Genomic DNA, 16,579 nt, shown 5'->3' on the forward strand with positions numbered 1-16,579 from the left:
CCCAGCCGTGCCACCTGCTGGCTGTGTGTTCTTGGGCAAATGACTTAACCTCTCTGTGCCCAAATTTCCTTCTCAGTAAAATGTGGGTAGTCATAATACCTACTTTCTTGGGTTGCTGCGAGGATTGATGAGATCCCAATCGCCCAGTAGGATGCCTGCTGTCAGCCGTTTTGATCATCCCACTGCAAGGAGAGAGACACTCTCTAACGGGCGAGGACACCCTGCATCAGCGTTGTGACAGGGTGAGCCGCTGGGGCAGAGGGGAGCAGACCCCAGAGGGTCAGGAAGGGCTTTCCTGGGAGGTACCTCAAAGCTGAGACCTGAAGAGGAAGCAGGGGCCATAAAGAGGGCAGGAACAGCACAGAGGTGGGAGGAACAGCGCTTGCTCACAAAGCCCTGGGGTGAGAGCGAGCCGGTCTCACAGCCAGTCTGGAGCTCGAGTCCCTCGCTGGGAGCAGGCTGTCCCTCCCCCAGCAGCCTGGGGCCGCATGTGCTCCTGGTTTGCGCCGAGACAGCGGGCACGGCTCCCAGCTGCGCTCGGCTGCCAGAGGGGCCGGTCGTCCCCAGTGGGTCTGGCCGCCACCCACGAGCCCCGTCCCGGCTGGCAGGGGCAGCCTCTCCTGGCGGCCCCCGCTCCCTGCAGCTGGCGCCCCCGCCCTCAGTCAGCCCAGTTTCCTGCCCCTCCCTCCTCTCGCCTCCTTCCAGCTGTTTCTCTGGCTGAGTGCTGTCCCTGTTGCACTCAGGGCAGCAGCCCCGGCAGTGAGCGGGGAGCTCGGGGCAGAGCGGGCTCCCTGGGAAGGCTGCCACGGGACAAGCGTGTTCCAGGGGCTGTGCCACCCGGGGGCCTCCGGGGGGGATCTTGAATGAATGAATGAATGAATGAATGAGTGAGTGAATGAACGAACTGCTCTCTGGGACAACAGCTGCAGCCAGAGGAACCGTGTGATTGGAAGAAAGAAGCTGGGAAAGCCAGCCACCAGGAACCAACGGGAAGACCGTCCGGGCGAGAAGGTATCACGTTTGCCTTTCGTGTCTTCCAGAGGGGCCGGGGAAGGGGAACACCAGCAGAGAGAAAAGTTCGATTCTTTTTATAATTTAACATTTGTCCAAAGGAAAAGAGTTTTCTTGCTGTTTTCAAATTTCAAAAGTCATGCATGTTCATCGTAAAAAATAGCGAGCACACACATGTGGGTATGTACATGTGGATGCCCACCTCTGGTTTGGTGACCTGCTTTCTTCTTAACCACGGATCGGGGGACTTCCTTCCGTGTCATCTGTGTTTCTCCGGTATACATTCTCGCGGCTGCGTCGAAAGGATGTTTTGGAATGCATTTAACCCTTTCCCGCGGAATTGGCTTCCACTTTTTCTCACCATTATAAACCAGTGCTGCAATGAACACTTTGATCTAGTATGTCCCCTGTGTGCGTTTGTCCTATGGACACCTTTCAGAGACGAAATTGCTGGGTAAAAGGTTTGCCTGTTTTTAAGGCTTTCTTTTGAGCCTCCTTGGCCACATTGTCCCTTGGAAGGTTGTGCCAACTTGCACTACGGAGTTGTATTGGGGTATGATAGTTGCACACCCTCACCCATGTTGTTGCGGTCGGTCCATGCCTCAAACTGGTGCGACGTTGAGAATAATAGCTAGATGCTTCAGTTTGCATCTCTTTATTAATGTCGATTCTCTTTTTATAAATGTAGCGTTCACTTTTCTTGTGCGACTGTTCTGTTCAAGTCTGTTGCCACGCGTTTTTCCTGTTGGCATGGGTTCTTTGTACATGAAGGATACAAACGCTTTGCCAGTGCTCTCTGTTGAAAATACCCCACCACTCCCTTGTGTCTTCAGACTAGCACATTTTAAGTGGGTTAGCCACAGAAAGCAGCAACTTTGTTGGCAAAATTACAAATTATACATGGTGATGATCAAGTAACTGCTATTCGATGTGAGACTTGTGTGGTTCAGAGAAGCCAGGTCACTGGTCTGAGGTCACACAGCAATTCCATCAAAAAAAAAAAAGAGCCCCCAACTTCCGTTTCTGTATCCTCTACCTCCTTTTAAAGACCAGTCTTCTCTGGGGTTCGTGCTGTCTCTCCTGCCCCCTCCAAACTGGCTCGAAGGAAGGATTGCTCCTAATGCCTTTGTTGCCGATGCAAATAAGGATGGGGGTGGCCTGGAATCTTCTTAAGAAGGAAAGTTTAACCTAAACCAGTGGCACTCAAATGGTGAGCTGCCAGGCACTTGGGAGGTCCATGGCACTAGTGACTTCCTGGTGCACAGGAGCCTTCTCTGGACTCCCCTAAAACTTCAGGGAATGGATGAACTTGACTTTGGGCAAGTCACTTCTCTCTCTGGCTTGATACCTTCCCAGAAGTCTCCCATCCCCACTGGGTCAAGGCCTGTCCCCTAGGATCCCCCAGGGCCTGTACTTCGGTCCCCTGCACAAGAACTTGCATCTATTAGATTCACTGCATAGTGTTGATTGAATAAATAAAATACCCAGGCCTCAGTTTCACCATCCATAAAATGGGGTGGGGAGGAGTTCCGCTAAAGTTCCGTGTCTTAGATGTTTACTTAATAACTCCTCTCAGTTTGCAAACCACTTTATCAAGACGGTTTTCTTGGATTGTCACGTGGCTGTGTGACAAAGGTACTATTAAGATGCCCCTTTTGCAGATTAGGAAACTCGGGCCTGGAGGGGGACCTGGTACTAGACCTCTACGAGAGGTGATCAAACACTGCAGCTCTGGTGGTGGGTTTGGACTGGCCTGCCACATGCCAACTGAGTGACCGGGGATAAGTTATTCCTTATCTTTGGGCCTCAGTTTCCTCATCTATAAAATGGGAATAGGAACAGTAAATGCCTTATAAGATCATTGTAAAGAGTAAATGAGGTTATGCACCTAGAGTGCCAAGCAGAGTTTGTCTTATAATAAGGGCTCTATAAACATTAGCTATTATTCTCATGGTCGTTTCTATCCAATCATGCTGTCTACACCCGTGACACTTGTCTTGGCCATAGAAATTATTATTGATTTCTTTAGTGTATTCTTAATGCTCAGATTCATGCTCACATTAATGCTCAGATTATCAATGCCCACCAGTGTGTTAGAAAACCAAAAGCCCATTTCATCCTCTTTGAGCTACTCGGCTCCGGTGCGGTCATTACTGCCAGTTGCAAAGCGACAATACTTGGAACCTCTCAAAGTGCAGTCTCGGGACCACTTGCACCACGATAATCACGGGGGCTCCTTTCAGCTTCAGATTTTGGAATCAGAGTCACCTAGAGTTGAGTGTCGAACCAGCTCCTGTGCAATTCAAACGTACCCCGGAACTTGAGATCCACCGATCTGGAGGACTTGAAGGTCTTTGCTTTTTTGTGCTTTGCTCATGACACGGTTTCGGGTTCTTTGCTGCACACTGAGGTTTCTTTTTCCTTTCTAAGTAAATATTCACGTGCTTCTGTGAATCCACATGTTCTGTGTCAGCAACCGAGGCCACGTTGCGTAGTGGAGAAGTGAAACTGCCTTATAGGACCACAGAAAGTCAGACCGAGGTAGCAATCCTCCAGTGTGAGGGCTCTGAAATTATATAAGCCACGGGATCTTTTCCTCCAAGGAAAGTCTATGGGGAAGTGCAGTTCGAGAGCAGGTAAAAGTGGCGTCATTCTCGTTGGAGGAAAAAGGTAGGGGGACTCCAGGCTGCAGCTTATGATGCCTGACTCTTGTCGCTGCACGGCCTCTAAGAATCCTTGTAGCTTTGCAGGCAGGCTGAAAACCGCAAATCTGCTCCAAGGAGTTAGGAGACCAACGTTCTAGACCTCTGATGAACTTGCTGTGTGACCTTAGGCGAGGTGGCCCCACTCTCTGGCCAAAATCGTCTCATCTGTAAACAAGGACATTGAACTTTTACCAGTTGGGGTAGCAGCTGCAGTAACAAATAGCCCCCAAATGTACAGCGGCCCAAACAAGACAGATGTTTATCATAAGGCAGGTGTTTCTGAACAGGGGTGTTTCTTTTCGCTGCAGCAATTTAGCGGCTCATCTGGTGGCCCCACAACCCCCCGGACAGCATCATTGTCTGCAGGGGAGGACAGGAGGCATGGAGGTGGCACGTTTGTTTACCTGCCTGGCCTGGAAGTAGCCAGAGTCACTTCTTCTCCCACCTGAGCCCTGTCCCATGGCCAGGCCAGTTGCGAAGGGCGCTGGGACCCGCGTTCTTGGCCAGGGCCACCTGTGCCCACCTGTAGCAGTGCACTGTGGATGGGGACAGAGGGTCTTTGTGGACAGTTTTCTGTCTCTGTCACAATTACGGTGACCTCTGGGGTCTGTTCCATCCTTTGAGTCGAAGCCTACATTTTCTTAAAATTAACATGGTGGTGTTGGGCCCACAAATACGTCCCTATCCTCAAGGTCATTCCCATCCAATATACAGTGTAAACTCCCGGATCCCAGGCCCCTGAGCACGGATTTCTCTGGAACAAGGGTAACTGCCACTCTCTTTCCCTCCTGGAAGAAGGAAACAAGAATAACAATTGTATTGCTCACGTCCCAGTTAAGTTGAAGATATTCGTATCCGTCATCTCATTAAATCCCCCCTGTGTGGAAGGGCTTCAGGACTATCAACCCATTTTATAGATGAGGAAAATGAGGCTCAGAGAGGTAAAGGGGCTTGCCCAAAGTCACATGGCTTATAAGAGAAAGGATTAGGATTTGAACTCAGAAAATCCTATTCCTGTCCTAGGGTTTCTATTGCACATGGGGATGTTTGTGTGTGTGTGTGTGTGTGTGCGTGTGTGTGCATGTGTGTGTGTGTGTGTGTGTGTGTGTGTGAGTGTGGTTAGGGTAGGGGTTTTCCTTGGGCTGGACTCCCCCAGGGATGGGTACAGGGGACGAGGAAGCTCAGGAATCGTTGTGCGACTCCCCAGAATGGGCCAAGGTGGTCGGTTGTGAGGCGGCTGGCAGCCAGCCTGGGGCGAGGAAGCCCAGCGTGACTACACACGACAACTGCTGGCCGTGAGAAAGAGGAGGGCTGGCCCCTGAGGGTGTCGGTGGCCCTGGATGGCACTGAGGCCTCGACAGGGCCGGGCACCTAGCAGTGCCTGGGACCCATTTCCTGTGTGGCCAAAGCCCGGAGGCGAGGGGCTGCGTCGACATGAGGGGTGACAGGCATCAGGCCCGGCCCCTGTCCCTGAGGCCCTCACGATGAGGCAGACGGGATGCCTGCCCTCCCAGAGCTTCAGAGGGGCCACGGGGAGTTACATTTGTGCCCATTTTCGAGACGAGGAAAGTCGAGGCCTTGATTGGCCAAGGGACATTCCCAAGGTCACTTGCTGGCATGAGGACCCCCCGGCTCCTGATTTCCGGTCTGGGGCTCTTTCCAGGCCCTCTTCTGAGGAGGAGGGTGTAGGCCAGGCCTGGGATGCAGGGAAGGGGCCCTGCCATTGGCAGCCACTTTGTGCTGCTTCCGGACTTGGGGCATTCTGGTTTCAGGCAGTGTCAGGAAACCAGTGCATTTATTTCTCGTTGGAACAAACCTCTAGATTTTTGCCGGGATGGGCACAAGTATGACGGAGAAGGATTAGCATTTCCTGCGCTGCTGGTCGGGACCAGGAGGCAGGACTTGCACGCGGTGCTATCCAAGAGAGAAACGTTAATGTCTGGGTGGTGCCGGCTGGCAGCACGCCGGGGTGGTGCCGACGGAGTCTCGAGCCAAGCGCCCTGGCATTCAGATCCCGGCTCTGCACTCTGCTTCCCGACACCCTGGGCTTGCTCATTCGTACGGAGGGCAGGCCACACGTGCCCGCTCCGCAGGGTGGCGGCGGGATTAAATGAGATAATACACACAGAGCGCTAAGTACGGCACGCGGCCACCTCGATGAAGGCATTTCTCTATTTTTATTGTCAGGAGGGTGGGCTGTGAAAGTTGCCTCCGCACACCTGGCTTGGTGTGGGCATTTGTTGACTTGTGGCCTTGGGTTCCCAGGCTGGAAAGGATCCTTCTGGGCCCGTCTCTGGGTCTCAAGTCAGGTGCATGGAGAAGTCCTGGCTAGGGTGGCGGTGGGGGCGGGGTGGGGGAGGGGGTGGCAGTGGGGGCGGGGAGTGTCCCGGCTGTGTGCTGCCTCCACGCAGCAGCCCTGCTCTGGAAGTGCCAACAGCTGACTCAGCTGGGAGGTCAGCTGCCATCCAGGCAGAGTGTTGGAATCGGTTCTGCTTTTCGGGGTGCGTGCTCCCAGCCCGGGGCTCTTCCTGAGCGCAGCTCTTGTGCAAGGCGATGGGTGAGTGGGTGAGGCTATCGGTGCGAAAAACAACAGCGAGAACACCCGGTTTTTCCTCCGAGGGAATCAGGGCTCAGAGAAACAGGAAGGCCGGTAGGGAGAGGGTGTCGTGTCTAGCGGGGACAGGACAGGCCCTGCAGCCAGGCAGATGTGGGCTCTAGACCTGGGCTCGGCACTGACCGGCTTTGCGAGCTTGGGAAACCCACTAACGCATAACCACGCGCCCTCTTTGAGCCGCAGTTTCCTCTTGTCTCACTCAGGGTTGTCGGAGACTGTCTGCCATGCTCGTTGGCCCCTAGTATGTGCTCAGTGAATTACCTGGCATAGTGATTAGGGGCAGGGGACATTCGAAACACACCCATCCGTTGTTATCTGAGTGTTATCTGAGTCGTTTAAACCCTTATCAGAATCTATGGATTCCTGAGATTTGATGAAGTAAGAGTGTGTAAGTAGTGAGTGTATACGTTTCTTGTTGCCGCTGTAACAATAACCACGAACGGAGGTGGCTTAAAAGCGACAAAAATTAGTTATTTTACGGCGCCAGAGGTCAGAAGTCCCAAATAGGTTTCGCTGGGCTAAAATCAAGGAGAGCATTCCTTCTGGAGGCTCTAGGAGAGAATCTGTTTGCTTGCCTTTTCTGGCTTCTAGAGGCTTCCCACACTCCCTGATTTATGTTTCCCCGCCCCCATCTTCAAAGCCGTCGACAGCAGGTGGAGTCCCTGCCACATGGCCCCCACAGGGTGTACTGAGTGAGGAGCAGGCCCCAGGCTTTGGGGTCATTCAAACTGGCTTTCAGTCCCTCCTCCACCAATTACAAGCCTGCTGACTCTGAACAAGCAAGTGTTCCCATCTGCAAAATGGGTGGTTGTTAGGAGGGAGGGATGTAGCCAGAGTAAGCGCCTGGCACCTGGTCAAAGGCTCAACACGGATGAGTGACCCCCCACCCCCACCCCCCAGACAGTTTAGTTTCCAGCTCGGGCCTTTCTATGCCAGGCCCTGGCTATTTCTAGATATGGGAGCCCCTCTGTTTCTGCCCCATGCTGGGGACACATGCCAGCAGGGCTCCTTCCCATTCCCTCCAAAGAGGGGGGGGGCTCATTTTTGAGGATGTGTGCACCAACTGGGAGGGGGGCTGGTACCAGCGGCTCCGCCAGGCTGGTGTTTGACCTGGAAGGTTCTTGGGATCTCAGGTGGCTTGAGGGGTGGGTTATCTCTGTCCCCTCAGCCATAAGAGCCTGCAGCTTCCCTGTTCTGCTGTTCTCCTAACAGGGTGGCCCAGTTTCCCCCATCTCTGCCTCTTACTGCCTCTGGCCCTGCCACTGACTGCTCTACGTTCTCTCTCTGTCACTATCTAAATGCCCCAAGAGGGACCACCTTATTGGTTCATTTAGTCCTGCCATGGTCCTCACTGTTGGGGTTCAGGTTTCTCTCTGATGGTGGATGGATCTTCTCCCGATCTGGAACCTTCATTTCCAGCAGGCCCCAGAAGAATCTTGGATTGGCATTGAATTGATTTGGCATTGACCTTGATGTGACCTAGTCTGGGGATGGGGGTGCACACTCCTCCCCATGTGCCATGGCAGACCTCGTGCATCAGTAATGCCTCTCTCTCTCTCTCTAGCGGAGCCCAAATGTTTCAGTTATTTATCTGGACATCAAACCACTCCGAAATGTAGTGGCTCGAAGTGACTTATTTGTTCACGATTCTGCGGTTGGACGGGGTTCTGCAGGGATGGCTCATCTGGTGTCGGCTGCACCGTTCATGGGAGGCTCTCAGCCAGGAGCTTGACTAGGGCTGGGACGTGTAAGATGATGTCATGTCCTTCCGGGACTTGTGCTGTCTCTCTCCGTGTGGCCTGTCTTTCCAGCGGTGCTGCCTCAGTTTCTCTGCCTGGAGGCTCAGGGCTCTGGGACAGCGAAAGCAGAAGCTGCCAGGCTTCTAGAGACCTAGGACAGTGTCACTTCTGCCACATTCTGCTGGTCACGGAAAGTCACCAGGCCAGCCCAGATTCAAGGATAGGAGAAAGAGAGCACAGCTTTAGATGGCAAGAGTGACATGTGAGTACTGGCGGTGGGGTGGGATGTTAGAGTCCGTCTTTAAAGACAATCTACCAACCAGGCTTGATCTTAAAACCCAGCGGATGACAACGGGCATCTGAGATAATCATTTGTCATCCCTGAGCTAGGTTACACTCTTGCTTTTTAGATGGGAAGACTGAAGCTCAGAAAGGGAGAGGGACTTGTCTAAAAGAGCACAGGGAGGCAGCGGGAGGGAGAGTGTGGAGCCTCCATGCCTCACCCACTGCACGCACAAGCACTTGCTGAGCACTGACCATGGGCTGGGAGCATGGGACACAGGGGGGAACAAGTCCTGCCCCATGCGGGAAGACAGGTGAACGAACAGCGAAGGCACATGGAGCCAGGAGGTTGCCTTTAATGTCGGGGTGCTCCCGGGTCACAACACCCCTGACAATTCCATTCATCGTCTATTCGGGACATCTATAAGGGAATCCCGGGCCGTTCGGGCTTAGGGCTTATTGCCAAGCACGCTGGCGCCGATGCCTGCCTGCCACACCAGCCCCGAGTTCTGCAGGGGCCCAGCGGAGGCGGCCTTCACCGGGAAGCCAGGAAATACTGCTTCCAGAAGGAAGCATGGGTTTGAGCCGGGTTCAAAGGACCAGGTGGCCTTGAGTTGCCTGGAGGAGAAGCTGGCCAGAAGTGAGAGAGATCTCGCGCCGGGAGGGCGGCGTGAGTGGAGCCGTGGAGACGTGCAACGCGTGCAGGATGTCTGGGGTGGCGGGTGGGAAGCGGGGAACAGCAGGAGGGAGTCTGGATGCGCTTTGGGGGCTCGAAGGCCCCACCCAATTTCCGGGTGGTCTGATCCATTTCATGTCACCGGAACAGCATCCTGTTGCCTCCGAGCCTTGCACTTTTCGAATTCAGTTGATTAAACTTGGACATTTGGACAACAAAAGAGTGCAGACGACCCGAGGCTAATTGAGTTTGAAGTTCCGACTCAGCAGCGGGCATGTTGGTTTGCGACTTTATCTCCCGGCCTGTCTGGCCCATAAACCAGCTTAGACAAGAGGGTCTTTCCCTCCATCGGTGGCTTTCCTGATTGAATGGTGGGTCCCCGCCTGCCACTCCCAGGGCTCGCTGGCGGATACAGACACAGAGGCTGGGAGGAAACGAGGTGTTTCCTTTAGCGCTAAGGACAGTCGACTTAGGGTGGCACCTTTGGTCTGCCCAGGGTGATTTGGGGATGTCTTTCTGGAAGGAGGCAGGTTGCACGGCTGTCTGCTGGAGCCAGACTGAGCGGGGCTGGCATTAAACGGCCCACGGGCCTCCCCGCCATGGGGCACAGGGCAGACTGACGCCAGGAGCAGGTCTTCAGGGAGTGCGGGTGATTTCCAGTCTCTTTTATGGCAGACTCGACTCACAGGGGGGCCTCTTCCACTGTCAGGGGTCTGGGTCAGGAAGAAAGAGAGCCTCCCTCGGGTAAGACTGGAACGGCCACCCCGTGGGTGGAGGCGGCCTCTCTGCTGCCTCGCAGACCTCTTTGGAAACCCACAGCTGCCTCTTGCGGGCTGTGTGTCCTCGGAAAAGTTGCTTGACTGCTCTGGGCCTCGGTTTCCTCAACTGTAAAGGGAGGATCGCAAGGGGGCTCTCCTCGCTGGGGTGTCGAGGGGCTTAAACGAGATCCCGTGTGGCCTGGAGTTGGGGCTCCAGAAACAAACTGTGGCCCCAGCATGGGGGAGCTGGCCGGCTGGTGAGGGGACACAGTGGCTGAGCTGTGAAAGGCTGAGAAATGGTGGTCGTGGGGCAATGCTAGGGCCGTAGTTTCGCCCGGATCTTTCCTTTCTGTTTCCTGCCTCTGCTAAACCACGCAGCAGGGGTGGGGGGATGCGGGGCCTTTCTTTGCTCTCCCCTTCTCTCCCACTAAAAGCCCCCCTGCGAGCAGGCTGGCCCCAATCCACACTCGGCCTCATCCCCGCTCTGGCAGCTCCTCCTTCCAGGAGTCTTTTGTGCCGTTTCCACGGCCCCAGGGGACAGGTAGCTGTCACTATCTGAGTCCAGGCTGGGCTCCCGCCCAATCCCACTTCCTGCCTCCAAGAGTGTCCTCTGGGGCGGTCACACCTCTCCGACCCATCACGGCGGACTACTTATAAACCGGACACCCACCTGCTGGCTTCAAAGACACTCTCCAAGAGCGTGAGAGGCAGGGCCTGCAGTCCCATTTTACAGCTGGGGAAACTGAGGCCCCCAGAGAGCACATGTGCTCACTCGCTCCCTCATTCTCCAAATTGTGATGTCTTTATTGGCCACCATCCCTCTCTGCCTTTGAAACACACCTGCCCATCGGCGGCGGCTGTAGCTCTCTGGAGCACAGAGTTTGGAGTTTGGGTTCGAGTCCTGAGTACCTTGATTATGGGCTGGATGATCTTGGATCAGTTTCTCTCTCTCTCTCTGCATCAGTTTCCTTATTTATAAATTAGGTGGCTGGGCACGGTGGCTCACATCTGTAAGCCCAGCACTCTGGGAGGCTGAGGCAGGAGGATCGCTTGAGTCCAGGAGTTTGAGGTTGCTGTGAGCTAGGCTGACGCCACAGCACTCTAGCCCAGGGTGACAGAGCGAGACTGTGTCTCTAGATAAACAAATGAATAAATAAATAAATTAGAGGTGACGATAGAATCTTCCATGAATTGTGTGGCCACAGACTGTCCCTACGGCAACCACAGTACCACTGCACAGTAGGCTTTTGTGACGGGGCTGTCACTTCGTCCTCCGTGGGTGACTCCCCAGTCTCATGGCCCCTTTCCCTCGGAAGCCTGTTGGGCCAGATGCCCAGCTGGAAGGCAAGGCAATAAACTCACGCACACTGAGCTGTTCGCAACTGACGGCAGCTTGCGGGAGTGGGGTGTTTGCGGGCCGGGTGCCTTAAGCCAGCACAATGCCCGTGAAGGTGGATGTCCAGGCGCAGTGGACACAAGGCGAGGGGACCCTTTTGGCCAGGGATCTTCCCGGTGGCAAGCGAGCTGCAGCCTCCTCTCCTCCAAGGACCTGGGGACAGGAAATTACCGAGCTAATTTCATAGGAGAAGTTTATGGTTCCAACTTCCTCACACCTCTACTGGGGCCTCACTGTCCCTCCCTTTTCTTGTAGACAGAATGACCGGAATTGGGCTGACTTTTTTTTTTTTTCCCAAAAGATGACAAAGCCACATATTAGCAGAGCTCAGAGGATTAGGGCAGGCCTGGGAGGCCATGGAAGCCGTGTTGCAATCTTGGCATAACCACGTCTACACTGCCCGCCCACCAGCCTTCCAGACAGAGCCTGGGAGGAGAAGTGGTTACCCCAGCTGCGTCCTGTGCCCTGGACGAGGAGCCTGGGGTCCCTGTCACTCTCTGCTGAACTGGTAACACTGTCCTCCAACCCACGGGCCTCCCTACCTGCCTCGCGCAGGTGTCGGGAGAGGGCGGGGCGGGCGGGCCAGGGTGGGAGAGGCGCATCTCGAGCAGGTGGGCTTGGAGAGGCGGGGTGGCCAGGCGGCTGGAGCTTCTGGAATCCGAGCGCTTGGCTGCAAGTTGCTTGACTTCCTTGCTATGTGGTCTTGGTTTCCTCATCTGCAAAATGGGGTTAAGAACAATCCTGCCTCACAGGTTGTGGGGAGGGGCAGTGGGAGATGGATCTATGGACGGGTACCTTCCCTTCCCTTCCCTTCCCTTCCCTTCCCTTCCCTTCCCTTCCCTTCCCTTCCCTTCCCTTCCCTTCCCTTCCCTTCCCTTCCCTTCCCTTCCCTTCCCTTCCCTTCTCTTCCCCTCCTTTCCCTTCCTTTCCCTTCCCTCCCCTCCCCTCTCCTCCCCTCCCCTCTCTTCCCCTCCCCTCTCCTCCTCTCCGTTTCCCTTCCCTTCCCTTCCCTTCCCTTCCCTTCCCTTCCCTTCCCTTCCCTTCCCTTCCCTTCCCTTCCCTCCCCTCCCCTCCCCTCCCCTTCCTTTCCTTTGCCTTCCCTCTTCCCTTCCCTTCCCTCTTCTCTTCCCTTCCTTCCTCCCTCCCCTCTCCCTCCGTCCCCCCCTCCCCCTCTTCTTTCTTCTTTCTTTGTCACAGGTGTTTAAAGGGGAGAAGCTAGGATGGGGAGCTGGAACTGAGCTCACAGCAGCAGGAGCGCAGCTAGGGCCATTCAGGGAAGCCCTAGTGGGTGCACGGTGGCCGGCGCGAGCTGCCTTCCCACCAGCTAACCCCACCCCTAGCCGTGGGACTCCGGGAAAGTCGCTTCACCTTTCGAGAGGTGTGCCCCTGCGGGGGCTGCTCCTCAGGCGGTGGGGAGGGGCAGGGGTGAGATGAAAGGAGCTGTGGTCCCAGGCAGGCCCGGGACATGTTTCTGGGACCGCCTGGAAGGCCTCCCTGGTCCCCCCGGGGGTGGTGGCCAGTGGCCTGAGCCGGCCGTGGTCTCCAAGAGGTCGAGTGGAGCATCTTTGGGCAAAGCCAAGCCCCTACCTGTTCCTGATGGGGGGTCGGGCGCCAGCGGGGTTCTTGGCGGTCAGACTGGAGGCCGTGGAAGGAAGCGCATCTCGGCTGCCCGGGAAATCCGCCCGGCCGCCCACCACCCTGCACCCAGCGCACTGTGAGCGCTGGACAGCGCTTGGGGAGGAAGGAAGAGCAGCGGGGGGGTGCAGACCTGGGGGGGGCAGGATCTCTTTCCCTTAGGGAGAACCAAACCCTCACTAGGATAATTTTGAGATCACGCGTTTTATTTTTAAGACGCATAATATTATTTTGAGGGTATATACTTAAAAACAAGAAAAAAAGCTTGAGAATTTTGCATTCCGTGCCATGGTAGACCTGTGCACTGAAAGATGGAAACTGAGGCCCTGGAAGTCCTGGGTCAGCTCTGGGGCAAGGTGCCCAGTCTGCGCTCTGGCCTCCCGTCCAGGCAGCTCATTTGGGCAGACTTAGGGCAGAGCATTCATGGATCGTCAGGTCTGAAGGGGGTGCTCACAGATGATGGGGTCCTCTTCTCATCTTTCTGTTGTGTATGGAGGAAATTGGAGCACAGAGAGGTTTAGTGACTTGCCTGAGGTCACACAGCTGGTAAATGGTTTTAACCACACCACTTGAACAGAAGCCACTTCGGTGAGCCCTGTTCCCATCTGCCCTCCGACATTTGTGGCTGGGCAGCTGGGACATGTTTCCTGGACAACTGAGACATGCTTCCTTCCACAGCCTGGATTCTGGTCCCAGCCGGCTCCCAGAGGGCAGAAACCAACAGGAGCCCAGCCAGCACCTGGGACAGGTAAGTGCTTGGCTTTGCCCAGAGAGGTAAACTTTGCAGTCCCCAAGCTGAAGCCCTGGAGGTCTGGCCTGGACGGGGTCTCTGCCAGGCTGGTGACCTGCCAAGCCTAGATGGTGACCCACTGGTCTCTCTGGGACTGGAAGTAGCCCCGTGTGCCTCTCGTCCGAGGCCCTTGGCTGTGGGGCCAGCCTCTTCCCCCGCCGGCTTAGCCACTGCCAGTCTCTCCTCTGGGCTCCTGCTCCACGGTCTGCGAGGCAGCCAGGAGTTGGCGGGGAGCCTAGAACCCATTTCCAGAAGAGCAGACTGAGTCCCTAGATATGATGTCCGAGAGAGAGGCCTGGTGTCCGGTCCCACTTCTCCAGCCAAGTGGGTCCATGAGCTCGGGCAGAGACTATACCCCAGGTCTTCCACGCTGGGCCAAATGGCGCCTTCCAGCTCCTGGTCACCTGAAAGAATCAAAGGCTCGCAGCTCAGAGAGGGGTAGAAACCCGTGCAGGGTCACTGGAAATTTGGAAGCAGAGTTGGAACTGGAACCTGGTTCTTCTGCCTCCCCGGCGCCTTGTTTGTTCCTCAGTTTCCCTCGGGGAAGCATTCAAGGACTGGGGTTTGGATGGGGGAACACAGAGCTCCTCTTTGGGTCTCAGTTTCCCCTGATGTCAAACAGGAGGGCTGACAACCCCAGCCCACGGAACTCAGCCCGTCTGTGGCTGAGTTTTTACCAGTTCGCAGAGAAACGATAAAAGAAAAAGTGCAGTCCAGAGAGTGACCTTTCCATAAAGTGAAATATCTTCATCTGGGAAAGTTGAGTCCGGGTCCCACCTATTTTTGTCGGACCATTAATGTGTCGTTTCTTCTCTGAAGCAGCGGGGAGGGTGAAGGACGGGTTTCACTTTGCGATGTCCTTACTTGGCAAACGGAGAATGGTGGCAACTCCATGGCAAGTCTCAAAACTCTTTTGGGAATGTAATTGGTTCATGAAATCCCCAAACGTGATGTTGACTGAGTTAAAAAGGTCTCTAGGGCTGCTTTGAGTTCAGGGAGGGCCCGGGCGGGCACCGGCCGGCTGAGGGGGGGTGGATTTGGGGGAGGCAGGCGTGGAGGCAAGGGACCCGCTGTGAGAGCTGGGGGGCTACGCAAGGAGCAAGGCATCTGCACGCAGTAGGTGCTCAGCTGGGGCAATCGGCTGGAATGATTGCCTTGTGCAGGCGGGACTCATGATCCAGGAGAGAGGCTTGGCTGGAAGGGGCTGCGTGGGGAGGAGCTGGGAGAGGGGTATCAGGGTCTCTGTGGAGGTGGGGTACATAGAGGACAAGAAGGAGTCACAGAACATTCTAAGAGGCCCTGTAGTGGGTTCTGATCTGGATACCTGCCTTACACAGGGGTTTGCCAGGAGCCGAGCCTGAGGCCGTGATTTGGTGCACATAGCGTGCCCTCGGGCGGGGGCAGGGTTAGGGTGAGATGAGCCAGACACGTGCATGCAAGGGTAGAGTGGGAGCCTACCTTTATTTGAAGTGCTGACATTGAACTCATCATGCATTGCTTTTGCATTCATTTTGATTTTTTTTTTTAAAAAATATTCCGTTACATTATTATCTGTCCAGGTTAGTGAGATTTTTGGCACCTTGGCCCTGAATCTGCACACAAGGCAGGTGCCCCCCCCCCGGCCTGGTCCCAGCTCTGCTCTCAGGAGAAGGGGAGGGAGGGGGAGGCAGCTAAGCGAGGATGTGGCCTCAGCCCTGTCCCAAGGGGGGGACCTGGAGTGTGAATTGTGCCAGTGCGGTTGGTCAGGGAGAGGTGGGAGAAGAGGGCAGCTGAGAGCTGTTAGCATCTGACATCCTCTGCCACTGGGGGGACGGGTGCCCCTGCCAATAAAGGAGACCCGGACGCGGCCCCAGTAACATCCACGGCAATACCCTTGGCTGTTCTTCGAGAGAGGGCAGTGCAAATTTAAATGATTCACCAGCGCTTTTGGCTGCTGGACTGCGTTTCATTGATTACGACTGCTCTGGAGCTTCCCAAGTCCAGCCACTGTTCCCCTCCCAGAATGAATGAAGACGCAGGAAGAGGGTGGGGCCAGTGTGGTTGTGGGCGTGGCCTGAGGGCCTCAGTTTCTCCCAGGCTGCTGGCTCCTGCCCCAGTGGGTCGGAGCTGGGGAGAGGAAGGGCAAAGTGGAGCAGATGTCTGTGATTATGGCCAAGGAGGGAGAAGCAGAGGGAGGAGGAAGAAGAAGGAAGGAGGGGGCTTTGCCTCCCGGGTAACGAGGCGTGTGCCAGGCTCTCGGGAGACGGGCTGGCTCTCGGGGTTCCTTTCCTCACCTGCGGGGCCGGGGTGGTCATCAGGGCTGTTGGGAGGCTGGGGCGCAGCGAGGGACCCGGAGGGCTGGCGGCGACGGTTCCCACAGCTCGGGCAGGCGGCAGTTGCAAGGGTCTCTGCTCGAGGCTACGGACAGCAGGGCTCGGACCTGCGTCAGCACATGCGTCACGGGCAGTGGTCTTGGCAAAGGGCAAGGCGGCCGGGACGGGGCACAAAGGCTCCTCTGTCAGCACTTGGGGCCCGTGGGGAGGCAGGTGGGGAAGACATGAGTGCTACAGCAGGAGACGGGGACCCTGCCTGGAGGTGGGGTGGGCACCCCGTCACTTGCCAGGCCTCGCTCTTCCTGAGCCATGGGTGGGGCTGGAAAATTCCTCTGGATTCTTTCCTGAGGGGCCGGGGAAAGTTGGGATCAATGCACGGAGGGGCGGGGTGCCTCTGCACCCCGGGGGTGTGGCCACTGTTTAATTTTTAAACAGAACAAAAGCACAAAACAGCGTCAAGCCCTGGCAGCTGCTCAGGGCTGCTTGGGGCCACCTCTGAATGTGGTTCCTTGTGGGCGCAGGCTCTGGCCTCCCTGGGATTGGGGACAAGCTGCAAACCGGCTGCTGGCTGGTCGCTGCCCTGCCCTCCAGCAGCCCGGCTGGCTGCTTCTCTGGGGACCTACACATGTCACATCTGCCCTTTGCAATTGATGAGGGGTCT

At 55.9% G+C, this 16,579-nt stretch overlaps 1 protein-coding gene across 3 annotated transcripts in view; it reads left to right on the forward strand.

Annotated features, from left to right (window-relative positions):
• Positions 1 to 729: 729 nt before the first annotated feature.
• CMKLR1 (chemerin chemokine-like receptor 1) overlaps positions 730 to 16,579 on the forward strand; it is a 39,659-nt gene continuing 23,809 nt past the window's right edge. Inside the window, exons 1-3 of one of the 3 annotated variants that reach the window (XM_075996643.1) lie at positions 730 to 1,011; positions 11,483 to 11,689; positions 13,495 to 13,564. The gene's annotated coding sequence lies outside the window, so the exon portion shown is untranslated. The remainder of the gene's footprint in view (positions 1,012 to 11,482; positions 11,690 to 13,494; positions 13,565 to 16,579) is intronic. The other 2 variants (XM_075996644.1, XM_075996642.1) reach the window with 2 other exon arrangements.

The sequence above is a fragment of the Microcebus murinus genome, chromosome 22 (assembly GCF_040939455.1).
Source record: "Microcebus murinus isolate Inina chromosome 22, M.murinus_Inina_mat1.0, whole genome shotgun sequence".
Lineage (NCBI taxonomy): Eukaryota > Metazoa > Chordata > Mammalia > Primates > Cheirogaleidae > Microcebus > Microcebus murinus.